Below are 14,780 nucleotides of genomic sequence, written 5' to 3'. Positions count from 1 at the left end.
AGGAGAACACAGGCTTTGGGGAGGGGAGACCTGCCACCCCAGGGTGCACCTCCTCCCTTTCCATTTCTCTCCTTCTCAGTGAAGCAGCAGAAGCCTGCAATCCTCCTGGGCCTGCATCTCTCTGAGGAAGTCCCTGGACCTAGCTAGGCCTCAGTTTCCTCATCTGACAAATGAGGAGGCTGGAGGAGACAGCCTGCCCGATGACGCCTCGCAATCCTTTTCTCACCACTGCCCTGACAGGTGGAAGCAGCTTGCGTTAGTCTTTGCTGCAGAGCCCTGAGTGGATGGTGAGCCAAGGAGGTGGGAAGAGAGGGGGGAGATGCCTCCATCCTCCCCACTCACCCCCATCACTGAGCCCAGGGAACCCCCTTCTAGAATTACAAAGAACCACATCGACTACCAAGTTCAGTAGCCGCCTTTTACAGGGGAGGAGACTGGAGAGCTGGAAGACTTGTCCAAAGTCACAGAGGTTACAGATAGGAGGGGAGGCTTAAGACCCAGAATCTCTGACTCCAAATCCACTATACGTCCTACGGTGCCTGGTCAGATCATTCCTTCCTCCTGTTACACACACACACACAGACACACACATACCACAGACACACCCTCTGGAGAGAACTGCTGTCATTTCCTTCCTCCTCTGAGGCTGTACTTAATATTGGGAGAGAAGGAGCTGAAAGGAAGAAGGAAACCTTTAGGGAAGAAAAGAGGAAAGAACACGAACAAGAGGGTCTGTCTCAAAAGAGATCTAAGAAAAACAACTTGCATGTATTTTGTGTTTTGAGATTTGCAAAATGCCCTCCTGGAATGCCCCTTAAGAGGCAAGTGGCTCAAGAATCATGAGCCGCAGTCAGAGAATAAAGCTTGAGGCTGGGAGCTGGACTTGGGACTTCATCCAGCCCTGCAGCCCAGGCCCTTCTCAGGAGGGTGAGTGCTAAGGCCCTGGTCCCCACAACAAGTGAATGTCCAAGAGATGCCCCCAAAACAAGCCAGCACTGCTGTATTTCCCAAATGCAACGAATGCCCTCGGGGTGACCTTCAAACCATTCCTTTCTGCTGTAGTGTTTTTAGAAGCATTGTCAGTGGAGTCACGTCGAACATCTCTGCCTGCTTTGGAGAAATTTATCCAGAGGAGAAAGGCATCATTCCAAGCTCCTGGGACACCTCCCAGAGGCACAGGAAGTCCAAATCCTGCTCCCCAAATCCCAGGAAGGTGAGTGCAAGTGCCGTTAATTAAACATTTCATTAATGTTTACCATAGCCAGCACATTAGTTTTAGGTCAAATTTATGGTACTACAAATTGTATTTTTATATGCAGCATGTATACTTTATAGCCCAGTGGGGACCCTTGAATAATCAGTGGGTACAGCAAATTCAAAGAACTTTTATGCAAGAAGCTGGAGGAGGAGAAGGAACATCGGCTAGGAAGCAAGGTCCCTGAGCAATCCACCCTGAGACTGACATGTAGCAGACACTTAGTAAATATTTGTGAATTGACTCAATTTACCCCCTCTGGGAAGGAACACTTCAAATCCCTTCTGGCTCAAAAAGCCCACGGTTTGGGTGCAATTTCACTGTTAAATATAGGGGTTTTCTCGTCTGATGTGCCCAACTGTACTCATTATTTCAGCCAACAACCCTGCGATTGCACATTACAAGAATGAGTATCCCTTTCAGTGTTACACCAATAAAATAATCAAAAAACGGATTCTGTGCAGTTAGAAAAAACAATAACAAAAGTCATCTGGAAAAACAAAAAAGGCAAGATCATCAAGGGAATCAATGGAAGAAACAATGTGAAGGAGGATCACCCAACTGTGCCAGATCTCCAACTGTATCACAAACTGGCGATCATCCAAACAATATGGACTGGCTAAGAAGCAGTGGTGTGGGTCAGTGGAACAGATCAGGAATACAAGACATTGTAGCAAATGACCAGTGATTTAGTGTTTCCAAAGCCCAAGATCCAAGCTTTAGGGGCAAAAGCTCATTGCTTGAGAAAAAACTGTTGGGAAAACTAGAAAACAATGTGGCAAAAACTAAATGTAGACCAACATCTCACATCTATACCAAGACAAGGTCAAAATGGGCACAACTTCTAGATATAAAGGTTCATATCATAAGCAGATTAGGGGAGCATGGAAAATTTTACCTGTCAAACTTACAAAGAAAGGAAGAATTTATGACCAAATAAGAAATAGAGACAATTACAAAATGTAAAACAGATCATTTTGATTATGTTAAATTAAAAATCTTTTGCACAAATAAAACCAATGCAGTCAAGATGAGAAGGAAAGCAGCAAGCTGGGAAACAATCTATACAGCAAGAGACTGATTTAGGCTTCATTTCTTAGTCATACTTATAAGAATACAAGTCATTCCCCATAAATAATGAGTGATCAAAGGATATGAACAGGCAGGTTTCAGATGAAGAAATCAAAATTATCTATAGTCATATGAAAAAAAATTCTCTAAATCACTACTGATTAGAAAAATGCAGATTAGAACAACTCTAAAATACCATCTCACACCCATCAGATTGGCTAATATTACAGAAAAAAAAAGATAAATGTTGGAGGGAACGTGGGAAAACTGGGACACATTCACTGTCGGTGGAGTTGTGGACTGATACAAGCATTTTGTATAGCAATTTGAAACTATGCCCAAAGGGCTATAAAACTGTGCATAGCCTTTAATCCTTCAATACCCCTTGCTAAGTCTATATCCAAAGAGGCAAGAAAAGGGGCGGGAGAGGAGGGGGAGGAGAACATATTTGTACAAAAATATTTATAGAAGATCTTTGTGTGGTGGCTAAGAATTAGAAATTGAGAGGATGCCCATCCGTTGGGGAACGGCTGAACAAATGGTGGAGTACTGTTATAATGGGATGTTACTGTACTATAAGAAATGAGCAGGATGATTTCAGAAAAAACCTGGACTTACATAAACTGATACAAAGTGAAGTGAGCAGTGACAGCGACCGTGGATGACCTGGCTCTTCTCAGCAATCCACTGACCCGAGACAAGGCCAAAGGCCTCGTGCTGAAAAGTGCAGCCCCCTGCAGAGAAAGGCCTGATGCCACATGAATGGAGACCAAAGCTTCTCTCTCTCTTTCCTTCCTTCTTCCTATCAAGTTTTCTGGCACAAAATGACTAATATGGAAATATTTTACATTATTTCACATATATAACCTCTACTGGATTGCTTTCTGTCTGACAAATAGGGGAGGGCAGGGAGAAAAGAACAGAATCTGCAGGGATCTGGGGCGTCCGTGGAGATCCCGTGGCGGGTCCGCGTACACCTATCTGAGAAGAGACCCCGCGAAGCGTCCGCCTGAGTCGGGAGGCCAGCAAGGCCTTTGACGGCTGCTGCCCTGTCCCTGCAGCCCCGTCGTGACCCACGACGGCTTCCTGTACGCGCGGGCAGCCATCCTGCACCGGAGCGGGAGATGGCCCGGCACGCCAAGGCGGACGAGAAGCAGCGCGGGGCCGGCAGGAGGAGCGGCGCGGGGTGGGGGAAGGCTACAGCGCTTCGTGGAGGAGGCAGCGATCGTGACCGAGCAGGGGCCGAGGACGGACCCCAGGAGAAGGCGAAGGAGCTGCGCAGTTTCTGGGTCCCGTCCCTGCCGCCCGAAGCCAAGGCCGCCGAGCTGGAGACGCCGTCGCGGGGTGTGAGGTGCCCGATGTCCGGGAAACCCCTGCGCCTGTCGGACCTCATGGCCCGTGGACGGCCGTGCGGACGGGGCGGGAGCGCTACATGTGTGCGGTCACCCAGGACGTCCTGAGCAACTCCACGCCCTGCGCCGTCCTGCGACCGTTGGGGGCCGCGGTGACTGTGAAATTGTGTGGTGCGTCTGATCCGGCCGGACATGGTGGACCTGCTCAGCGGAGCCCCTCTGACAGACAAGGACATCATCCTGCTCCAGAGGGGCGGCACTGGCTTTGCAGCTTCTGGGGTTCAGCTGGACGCAAAGAAGGCCCTCCCTGCCATGCGGGCCTGAAGGGGCCTGGTGGGGGACGGGAACATGGGGGTGATGCCGGACTGAGTAAATGGACAATAAACGTGTTAGCCTCTGAATAAAAAAAAAAAAATCGACTCCTCTGCTTGTGATTTTGATTGTAGGGCAGGGTCAGATATCTCCACTGACAGACTTTTTTCAAGCACTGTTGATCTGATAAGGATCTTGAGATTAGAAATTCAGGACTATAAAATGAAACTGGGAATTAAAAAACCTTCATCTACACCTCACAGGAGGGTTATAGGAATGTAAATTTTTAAGATCTTCCCACTTCCTAGGTTAAGTGCACCTGGAGCCTGTGGTGGGAAGCTTGTTTTTCAGGACCACCCAGACCTTGGTGCTTTGTGATTGGGTGGTGGGTCAAGAGGGTTGTTACATTCTCTGAGCCAGAAGGCTATATAATCCTTGATGTGAGACTTTGTTTTGGGGCTCACTTTGAGAAGTGTTGTGTGATTTGACCAGTTGAGACTCTGGGCAGATGTTGAGAGCCTTTGGGCTTTGAAAACCCAGATGTTCATGTTCCCCCTTCTAGTAACTGTGATTAGGTATGGATGTATGTAATGGTTGGACAGTTTGGAGGCCTGTCTGCTTGATATGTTTTTCTGTTTCCTTGTAACTCCTGTCTGTATACTCTGAAGTTCGGGGTGCTGACTTTACCCTGAACAAGGAAAATGATATTTTTGATTGATTAAAGTAAGCTTGTTAACCGCCCCACTGCCCCCCCCAAAAAGAATAGAATTTGCAACCCAAAACTTAAAAAAAAAAGAATGTTAAAAATTGTCTTTACATGTAATGGGGGAATTTTATTTACAGAATAATTACAGGGGGGCAGAGCCAAGATGGCAGACTAGAACCACAAGTTTGGTGTGAGCTCCCACTCCAATCACTTCCAATACATGTAAAAAAAATGACTCTAAATAAATTTTAGAGCTACAGAATCCACAAAGTGCAAGAGAGAAAAAAATCTCCCACTGAAGGCAGCCCAGCAGGCTGGCAGGAAGGGTATAACACAAAGAGCTGGGAGCCGAGCATCCCATGTGAGCCATGTGGTTCTGACCCCAGGTTGGCCCCAACCAGTGTCAGCCAGAGCAGACTTCAGGAGAGTGAATCACCAGCAGCTGTGGAGGTTTCCAGACTTTTCAACCCATAAATACCAAAGATAAAGTAAAAGGTCAGTGTGGAACTCTGTTGGAACAGGAGGAAAGAAGAGCACAGTCTGGCCCCTGGCCCCAGGCAAGAAGTGGCAGAGGCACAGCGGCTGCAGCCGCTGTGCCATGGGGCGCCTTCTGGAACTCCTGGCCTGAAGATTGTAGGGGGACCAAGTGACTATTCAGAGAGTAATGGCTCTTGCTTTAACCTGCTTGGATCTGGATCATGGTCTTGGGTGGTGCTCCTGGGTGTGCGACCAGTGAGCCAGAACTTGTGAAAGCTGCAGAAAAGGTGGGGCCTCCTGATAGCCCCGGCAGCTGTGAAGACCCCAGTGATTTGGGAAAAAGCTCTCTGCAATCTGGAAACAGAGTTCTACCCTGGCAAAGAGCTCAAAAAGTCAAGTAACTGGATGGCACCATGAACAAACAGAGGAAACGTAATCAGACCCCAGGTTCATTTTTAGGAGACAAAAAGGATCAAGGCATGGAGTGGGAGGAAGACAATGAAGTAAGAACTCCTATATAAAAAGCTTCTAAGAAAAATATGAATTGGTCATAGGCCATGGAGGAGCTCAAGAAGGATTTTGAAAACCAAGTAAGAGAAGTGGAGGAAAAATTGGGAAGAGAAATGAGAATGATGCAAGAAAATCATGAAAAGCAGGTCAACAGCCTGCTAAAGGAGACCCAAAAATACACTGAAGAAAATAACACCTTAAAAAACAGACTGACTCAAATGTCAAAAGAGGCCCAAAAAGCCAATGAGGAGAAGAATGCCTTAAAAAGCCAAATTTTCCAGATGGAAAAGGAATTTCAAAAACTCACTGAAGAGAATAACTCCTTCAAATTAAATTGGAGCAATTGGAAGCTAATGACTTTATGAGAAATCAAGATACTATAAAACAGATCCAAACAAATGAAAAAATAGAAAGAAATGTGAAATATCTCATTGGAAAAACCACTGACCTGGAAAATACATCCAGGAGAGATAATTTAAACATTATTGGACTGCCCGAAAGCCATGATCAAAAAAAGAAGCCTAGACACCATCTTTCAAGAAATTATCCAGAAAAATTGCCCTGATATTGTAAAACCAGAAGGCAAAATGGAAATTTAAAGAATTCACTGATCACCTCTTAAAAAAGATCCCCCTCCCAAAAAAAAAAAAAAACTTCCTAGAAATATTATACTCAAATTCCAGAGTTCCCAGGTCAAAGAGAAAATACTGAAAGCAGTCAGGAAGAAACAATTTGAGTATTGTGGAAACACAATCAGGATAACACAAGACCTAGCAGCTTCTATATTAAGGGATCAAAGGGCTTGGAATATGATATTCTGGAGGTCAAAGGAGCTAGGACTAAAACCAATAATCACCAACCCAGCAAAACTGAGTATAATGCTACAGAGGAAAATATGGTCATTCTATGAAATAGAGGATTTTCAAACATTCTTTATTTTTTTTTTCTTTTTGGAGGGCAATTGGGGTTAAGTGACTTGCCCAAAGTCACATGGCTAGTAAGTGTGTCAAGTGTCTGAGGCTGTATTTGAACTCAGGTCCTCCTGACTCCAGGGTCGGTGCTCTATTCACTGTGCCACCTAGCCACCCCTTTTAAAATTACTTTTTTTTGCCTTTTGGAGGGCAACTGGGTTCAATTAACTTGTCCAAAGTTACACAGCTAGTTATTTTTTGTGTGGGTGTTAAGTGTCTGAGGTCAGAACCGAACTCGGGTCCTCCCAACTCAGGGGCCAGCTCTTTACTCACTGCACCACCTAACCACCCCAGATTTTCAGACATTCTTTATGAAAAAACCAGAGATAAACAGAAAATTTGACTTTCAAATACAAGAAGCAAGAGCAGCATGAGAAGGTAAACAGGAAAAAGAAATCCTAAGGAACTTATTAGAGTTGAACTATTTATATTCCTACATGGAAAAATGATAATTGTAACTCATAAGACTTTTCTCAGTATGAGGATAGCTGAAGGGAATATATATGTGCATATATGTATATATACATATATATGTATGTATAGGAGGGTATATGTGTAAATAAATATATATGTGATTGTGGGCATATGTATGTACATGTATACATAGAGGACACAGGATGAGTTGAATATGAAGGGATGGTATCTAAAAAAAATAAAATTAAGAGGTGAGAGAGGAATTTATTGGGAGAAGGAGAAAGGGAGAGATAGATTAGGGTAAATTTTCTCACATAAAAGAGGCAAGAAAAAACTGTTACAATGGAGGGAAAGCTTCACTGAATTTGGATTAAGAAGGGAATAACATACACACTCAATTGGGTATCTTACCCTACAGGAAAATAAGGTGGAAGGGGATAAGAGGGGGGAGGACAGAAGGGCAGGCAGATTGGGGGAGAGAGTAGTTACAAGCAAACATTTTTGAAAAGGGGCAGGGTCAAAGTAGAAAACAGAATAAGTGGAGGGTGGGAAAGGTTGCAGGGAAATATAGTTAGTCTTTCACAATAAAACTACTATGGAAATGTTTTGTGTAACTATACATGTACACCTTATAGTGAATTGCTTATCTTACCAGTGGGGTTGGGTGACGAGGGAAGAAGGGAAACAATCTGAAACTCAGAGTTTTAAAAACAAATGTTTAAAAAATTGTTTTTACAGGTAACTGGGAAATAAGATATATAGGCACTGGGGTCTAGAGATCCATCTTGCCCTAATAGAAAGTTAAGGGGGGTGGGAGAGGATTTAAGAGAGAACACAGATTGAGGGGAGGGGTATTCAGTAGGCTTGCTATCTTGGGGTGGGGGTAGGGGAAAGACAGGGAGAAAACTTTGTAACTCAAAATCTTGTGGAAATGAATGTTGAAACCTAAAAATAAATTAATTAATTAGAAAAAAAAGAATAATTATCCATTTTGCAGTTGTGGAAAGGGAGGCTCAGACATGGTAAGGGGATTGCCCAGTAGTCACAGAGCTATTAAGTGCTGGAGTGTTAGGTTCCAAAACTGTATCTTCTTCACTCCAAGTCTAGCAGCTTGTAGTGCCATTGAGAAAGGAGTGTACAAAGGTCACAAGAAGCTGTTTTCCTTGAAGAGTGCTTCTCTTCCAAAGCCTGAGGCAAGCTAGTAGGCACCAGAGTCCACAGAGCACTCACTGGGCATGGAGTCAGGAAGACCTGAGTTCAAATCCAGCATTATATGCTTACTAACTGTGTGACTCTGGGAAAGTTCCTTATCCTCTCTTTGCCTTGGTTTATTTAACACAGTGCCTCATTGTAAGGGTTATGGGATTTAAAGATCTTCCATGCCCCATTGGACTTACTGACGTAACAGGAAGGGGCGGAGCAAGAGGAAGCGGAGGCCAAACTAGAGTTCCTGCGGTGGCTGGCGGTGGTGGTGATGGCGGCAGCAGCAGCAGAGGCAGCGGCAGCGCGAAGCCCTTTTTGAGTTAGCCAGAATTTCTGCTAAGGACTCCTGCTGAGGACTGCCAGGGGCCGGAGCTGCTGGGAGCGCTCTTCTAGGACGCTGGGTGGTTGCTGTGAGTGGGGAGAGGAGGACCTTTGCCTGAGGTAGCCTGTTCTGTTTCAAAGGCTTGAAAATGTGGGTGCTTTCTACTTTATCTACCTGTGCCAATGTCATAACTACTCTGATGGCTTTCACTTTCTGGTTTTGGAACTCAGTTTTTGGTATCTTAACAAATTTTCTAGTTTATTCCCCCATATGGCAAGCATGATGTATTTTGTGATGGATAATTATATCAGCATATCTGTAATCTCCATAGGCATTGTGAATATGGCATTGCTGATACACTCGTACATTCCTCCTCCCCCTCCTCCCCTTCCTCCTCCTCTTCCTTTCCCTCCTCCTCCCCTCCCTACTCTTCTTCTTCCTCCTCCCCATCTCCCCCCTTCCATCTCTCTCCCCTCCCCCTCCTCTCCCTCCCCTTCCCATCCTCCCACTCCCTCCTCCCTTCTGGTTATAATAACAGTAATAATCATTGGAATTGTATAGTGCTTTGAGGTTTGCAGAACACTTTACAAAGATTATTTAATCCGATCCTCAGAACAACCCTGTTAAATCTCCCATTATTATTCCCATTTTACAGACAGCAATATCAATAACAGCAACAATCAGCCTGTCCGTGGTGCTCTAAGATGTGCAGAGCCCTTTACATGTATTAACTCGTTTGACTCTTACAAGGATCCTCTGAGAGGTGGAAACTGGGGGATATTAGATGGTCACACAGCTAGTAGGTCTCTGAGGCAGAATTCAGACTCAGGTCTTCCTGACTCTGGCTCCTCCAGGCTTCCTACAGGGACACCCAGCCATTTCTGAATTAGACATTCTAATTGGACACAAGGAGGGATAATCAGGGAATGCCCCGTTCCTCCCTCCCACCCCCATCTGCTGGACTGGAGTTACTTCCAGAATCATAGAATTCAATATTTTGAAGGCTCCTCTGCAGCCTCTGGATCAGCCCATTCAGTAGACATCTCTGGCATGCCTGCCAGATGGGCATTCACCTCATTACAGGACATTCAAAACTAAAGGTTTTGATGGTGGCTGGTCCCCACCAATAAAAGAGGACTGTTCTCTGAGCCAGGAAAAGCAGCCTCCCATAGAACTAAACCGAGGGCCTCTCTTCTCATATGGGAAGTGCTCTGGGACTCTGAAAGGCCTCCTCAGACATAGTGCCAGCAGAGCAGTCCCCACTCCACACTCCCCAACACCACGGAAGGCTGCTCTGATATGGGAGTAAGACAATAAATAAACTGGCTCAGTGAGCCCGAGTTGAAATCTCCAGACTCCAATGGTCTCTAGTGTTTTGGGTTTACCTCCCTGAGTACAAGAGGCCAAACCACAGTCATGAGAGGTGAACTTTTTCTAAGTCTCATGGCCATCTCAGGAATTTGGGGATCCCTGAGTACAGTTAATGCAGGCCGTCCAGCAGGAAGGGACCTTTGAAATAGCTGTTCAGAGCAGAAGACCACAGACGGGCCCAAACCGTGACCTGATTTACCAGGAGAGATCCGCCTTGAATGAGTAGCTTGGACAGGCCAAGGAGAAAACAAAATACCTGTTTGACGTCTCACAAAGTGCCTCATGTTTCACTCTTTTAAGCATCAACCTCCAGGGAAAGTTGAATAGAAAATATGGGCTCCTGTTTCCTGTTTTAATAATCTGCATATTTATAAGTCATTTATAGTTGTTGCATTTCTTTTAGTGTGAAGGAAATAAAAGGCTTTGATCAGTCCCACTGGCCACTGCCTTCCCTTCTATTTCCATGCTGCTATATTGGGCTGGAGAACGGCACAAAATTTGGATGACCAGGGCATGTTAACTTTGGCCACATTACCTCAGCTGAGCCCCCATGGCAGCAAGACAACCATTTTGTTCCCCCCTGATCAATTCACTGCCCCATTTTCCACAGAGGCTTTTCCAAACTTCTATCCAAACTTAAACCTCCCATGGCTCCCTTGTCTCCATTCTCAACTGAAAACTTTATCTCATATTCACTGAAAAAAAAAAAGGAGGTTCTTAGCTGAGAGCTCCACCTTCTCTCCTCCTCATCTCATGCCTTTTGACACTCTCCTCCTTCACCCCTGCCTCCCGTGATGAGATGGCCCTTCTTCTTGCCGAGGCAAGACTGTCTCCATGCTCCCTCCCCACCCTCCCTTCTCCTGGAGAGCGCTTCCCTCACTAATCTCAGATTTCCTTCTGTCTACAGGTGGCTTCTCTGCTGCCTACAAACACTGCCTTCCCCCGACCTTAAAAGCCATCACTTGCCTCAGCGGGTCCATTCATCTGTCCTAGCACTCAGCCTCCAACATCTCTTCTCTTTTTGTGGTTAAGCTCCTCAGGAAGGCCATCTACAACTACCGGTACCACCTCTTCCTCTCCCTCTTTCTCTCCCTCTCTCAATTCTGCAGACTGGTTTCCTGCCTCGTCATTCAACTGAAGCTGCTCTCTCCAAAGTTGCCACTGATCTCTTAATAGCCAAATCCAGTGGCCCTTTCTCAGGGCTCTTCTGGCCTTTGAGACTGTGGGAGCCCCTCTTCTCCCTGATGCTTTTCTCTCTAGGTGTGACACTGTTCTCTCCCGGTTCTGCTGCTACCCATCTGACCTTCTCAGTACTATTTGTTGTATTGTCTTCCAGGTCAAGCCCTCCAGCCACAGGTATTCCTCAAGGCTCAGTTTAGGTTGTACTTCTATTCTCCCTTATACTGTTTTGGTTGGTAAATTCATCTACTCCAATGGATTCAATTATATCTATGCATATGATTCTTAAGTCTATTTTATGAATCTGTTCTTTATTTCATTAAATATTTCCCAATTACATGCAAAAGGATTTAATTTTTTTTAAAACTCTGAGTTCCAAATACCCTTCCTCCTCACCCTTTCACTTGAGTGGGAAAGTAATTTAATATTGATTATACATGTGAAATTATGCAAAACATTTCCATATTAGCCTTGTTGAAAAAAGAAAGCATAAACCAAAAAAAAAACAAAGACCCAAGAAAAATAAAGGGTTTTTTGCTGTTGCTGTTTTAAAGGATGTTTCAATCTGCATTCAGAGCTCATCAGTTTTCTTTCCAGAAGTGGAGAGCATTTCTCATTATGAGTTCTTTGGAGTTGTCTTGGATCATTGTCTTGAGCAGAGTATCTCAGTCTTTCCCTGCTGATCATTGTTACAATGTTGCCACTTTGGCCATACAATAGCCTCCTGGTTCTGCACACTTCAGTTTGCATCCGTTCATACAAGTTTTTCTGAAATCATTCTGCTTGCCATTTCTTACAGGACAATCGTATTCTGGGTGTGGCACAACCCTCAGGAACATATCTTATCCCTAAAATTCTGCTGCAGCTTTGGAGCATAATAAGCCAGAGAATTCTGGAAGAGTTTAACTCCCTTCTTTGGGGGCATGCTTCTGCATGATCTGTGTGAGTCCAGAGCTAGGCTCTTTCAACAGAAAAGGGTGCCCCAAATCCCTGTGCCAAAAGGCTTGTTGCACACAAAACATCTAATACCTAATGAAGCCTTAACACTTTTCTGCTTTTCCTTCTCACCCATCCCTTAACAGTAAGCAGGAAATTCAACGGATCGTCCCACCTGCCTCTATGGACATGGCTGATTCTGGACCCTTTACCCAAGAGCCTCCCTTGAGTCAACTAATTATATTCATCTTCAGAGAGCTTGTTATTTGCTCAGCCAGTGTTCCAAAAGCCAAGGGATACTTAATTTCACAAATGAAGTTGCTGATCCATTTTGCCCATGCCGAATGTTGCATGCATAGGTGTTATTAGCAATGATGAAGTGGAAACGGCTAAGAATCTAATCAGGTTCTTTGGCACACCTGCCTGGGTTTGGATGCAAACACTAACAAACAAATCCTTTCCTCTGACACCTTTCCAGGTTCACCTGTGATGTATCCATACATCCACCTCATACCTCTCCCCCTCGTTAACTTTTTGTTTTTAAAAGCCTAGGTTCACGGAAGGATGTTCACTTGCCATAGCCCAGAAGTCCAGATCCTCTTAAAATGCTACTGCTCTCCCTCCCAACTCTCACAACCTGCCTGGCATGTGGTTTGGAGACATGATTTTCTTTTCTCAAATAGCAAAGGGGACATTACCACCAAAAGTCCATATGTATGCCTGCAAATCTGATCACAACATAGTAGCATCCACCAGTCAGGCCTGGTTTATGAGGCTGGGGCTTTGGGCTTCATTTCCTCAAGCTTCTACATGAGAGAGTCACCTGGCCTCACTTTCTTCAAATGTAAAATGGAGAATAGAGTGGATGAATTGGTCTGTAAGTTGCCTCTCACATAGGCCTGCCTATATGCTCTCCCCCCAGCTCCAGCATCCACCCTGGGGCAGTGGCTGGGAACCTGGCACACTTGGCTCCCACACCCTAACAGGCTCTACCACTGCCATCTTCCTGCCATGCCCCCGGAGCATCATCTCCCCCCCCTTTATTCTGGGGACCTGAGAAGAGTCACTTCCTAAAGGGAGAAAGGGTGTTTCCAGCTGCTGTCCTCTGGCTATACTCACCATGTCAGTGCCTTTGCCCTTTGCTAGACACCATTCCTCTACACATATGCTAAAATACCCCCAGATTTCCAATGGCATTTCCCAGTGATGTCATAGTCTCTTTCAGGGCAGAGACTGGCTCCCTTTTGTATCAGCAACCCCAGTACTTAGCACAGTGCTTGGCACACAGAGCTTGATAAATACTTCTTCATTTAGCTATCCATAATGCTATGACCCCTGATTACCAGGGCAATTTCTTTCTGTCCACAGAGACAGAGAGAAAGAGATATCAATGGAGAGAGATAGATTCATGGAGAGAGACACAGGTAAGAAGTTAAAGAGAGAGAAAGAGGCTACAAGTGGAGCACAAGAAAGACAGAGAGAAACAGAGACAGAGATACAAAGACAAAGAGACACAGGGAGAGAGACAGAGTGAAAAACAAAAACAGAGAGGGGGGGGAAGGGAGAGAGAGAGAGAGAGGGAGAGAGAGAGAGAGAGAGAGAGAGAGAGAGAGAGAGAGAGAGAGAGAGAGAGAGAGAGAGAGAGAGAGAGAGAGAGAGAGAGACAGACAGAGACAGACAGAGACAGAGAGGGTGGGGGAGGAGATATAGAGACACATAGAAAGATAGAGAGAAACAGAGACAGAGAGACAAAGAGGCACAGACAGAGAGACAGAGAGAGACAAAGACAAAGAGAGACAGAGTGAAAAACAAAAACAGAGAGAGAGAGAAAAGAGAGAAATGCAGGAGGAAGAGTGACTGACTCAGAATTGGGACAGTATGAGTTCAAATCCTGCCTCAGACACTTACTCCCCGGGCATCCCATTCCACGTGTGGACAGATTTACTTGTCAGTGTGGTTTTCTCCAAGTTAAACCTCAGTTGGTCACTTTGCATCTTGGACACTTCTGTGCTCTGGGCCCCAGCAGAACAAGGCTTCCAGGTCCTCTCCCAGACAACCTTCCAAGCACCTAAAGGCAGATATGGCTGCCTCTGTTAGTGTTCACTTCTCCAGGCTTAATTAAACATCCCCAGGGCACTCCACCAACCCTCAGGAAGCACGATCTTGAGGCCCTTCACTGGTGATCTTGGCTGCTCTTCTCTGAACTGGTCCCCCACCTCCCATGGGTCCTTGAGCCCTTTCTTGGCATGGATGTGAGGCTGAGGTGGCAAAGGCTCTGTCAGGAGGGCCCAAAAGCAGGCCCTAGATGAGTCAGAAAGGCTTCTGGTTTGGCCCAGGTGAGGCATCCTGGGAGAGGTTTGGCACCAGGATGGCCACAGACTATTTACTTTTTCTGCCATAGCAACTGAGAAAGACTATCTGCTAAATTGGAGGAGCTAGTGGGGGATAGGAAGCTTGTTAGAGAGAATGTGTTTTCCCCAGAGAGAGGAAGTGGCAGATCCTGAAGACCTGCTTGCTGTGCCTCATCAGCCCTCAGAAAACTGCAGCCCTGTTTAAAAGAGATCTGCTTGGTCCTTGGTCTGTATCCCTAAAGACACACTGAGTGACGCTCAGTCAGACCAGCATAAGCACTGTGTGGTCAGAGCGGCGACGATGAACCATCCAGGAGGGCAGATGATGGACCAGCAAGCTTGGATGGATG

The 14,780-nt window shown here is 45.6% G+C and overlaps 1 pseudogene; it reads left to right on the top strand.

Annotated features, from left to right (window-relative positions):
• The first annotated feature begins 200 nt into the window (after positions 1-200).
• LOC138172465 (nitric oxide synthase-interacting protein pseudogene) lies at positions 201-4,002 on the top strand (annotated as a pseudogene).
• The last annotated feature ends 10,778 nt before the right edge of the window (positions 4,003-14,780 follow it).

This window comes from Petaurus breviceps, unplaced genomic scaffold, assembly GCF_028583685.1.
Source record: "Petaurus breviceps papuanus isolate PSGF00001 unplaced genomic scaffold, PetGlider_PUasm1.0 545, whole genome shotgun sequence".
Taxonomy (NCBI): Eukaryota; Metazoa; Chordata; class Mammalia; order Diprotodontia; family Petauridae; genus Petaurus; species Petaurus breviceps.
This window is presented reverse-complemented; position numbering and strand designations above follow the sequence as displayed.